Below are 1,179 nucleotides of genomic sequence, written 5' to 3'. Positions count from 1 at the left end.
CTATGAGTCGGGGCCGACTCGACGGCACATAACAACAACAACAAAATATATTTTTTAAGACAATTAAAAAAAATTCTGGGTAAAAAAAGTGTCAGGACATATTTAGACCAAATGACCAGAGTATTCTAGCCATCGGTTTCCCTAAGCAGCTCCAGAAGATATGCAAATATGTTCTTCCATCCATTATTACTTTAAAATATTAAAAACCTATTAAATACTAAATAATATGGGAAGTATTCTGACTTTTTCATTAGAGGTGGCAATGTTTCCATGGTGTTTTGATAATGAAACAATTTTCCCAGAGGTTTTTAAGAATTACCAGATACCTACCTGAGAAAGTAAGTTAGCATAAGCGGACATGGCTCCAAGGATAGGAAGATAATTTCTACAAGCATATTTCTCCAGAATTTACTTGTCTATTATTTTCTCATTAAGATTTTACAGTGGAGAAAGGGCGATAACTGAATGTATAATTTATAATTCATAAATTAAAAAGCACTGTGGACAAACTGACAGCAAGAGATCAAAATGGTGCAACCTGTGGCTTTGAGTCTAGGGATGAGGAAAAAGAATGCCAAGTAAAGACAGTGGGATCATAAGATTAACAGTGGGTTTGTGAACATATCACATATTGTTAATATTACCCAGGGTTAAAGTCTATATTCATCCCAGGAGGGAACATGAAAGGTCAAAGTAATCCTTGAATATTTGTATACTTCCTGCATGTTGGCTATGATGAGAGAGGCTGAGCTAACGTTCAAGGAAGGCAGCTGAATGACTACAACGTGAATACAGGGATTCTCTCATTCTTGCTGCTCTTCTCTCTCTCTCTCTCTTTTGTCTGGGAACATAGAATTGAATATGCGTAAACTAAGTAAATGTACCCAATGGGACTCACTCTTCATGTCTTTGGAATAAATACAGTTTTGGAAACTGCAGGTACTAGCTCTTTCTCCACTGGTGTGTTCTTTAAAAAGAACTCTTTGTTGCTCTTCTCTGGCAACACATCTTTCAAAGAAAATCAAACTCACTGCCATGGAGCAGATTTTGACTCATAGTGATGCCCATTGGGTTTCCAAGGCAGTAAATCTTTACAGAAGTGGATTGCCCCATCTTCCTTCTGCGGAATGGCTGGTGGGTTTGAACCACCAACGTTCCAGTTAGCAGGCAAATGCCTTA

The sequence above is a fragment of the Orycteropus afer genome, unplaced genomic scaffold (assembly GCF_000298275.1).
Source record: "Orycteropus afer afer isolate SDZICR_OR568_19922 unplaced genomic scaffold, OryAfe1.0 scaffold00118, whole genome shotgun sequence".
In the NCBI taxonomy this organism is placed as follows: domain Eukaryota; kingdom Metazoa; phylum Chordata; class Mammalia; order Tubulidentata; family Orycteropodidae; genus Orycteropus; species Orycteropus afer.
Note: the sequence above shows the minus strand (reverse complement) of the source record.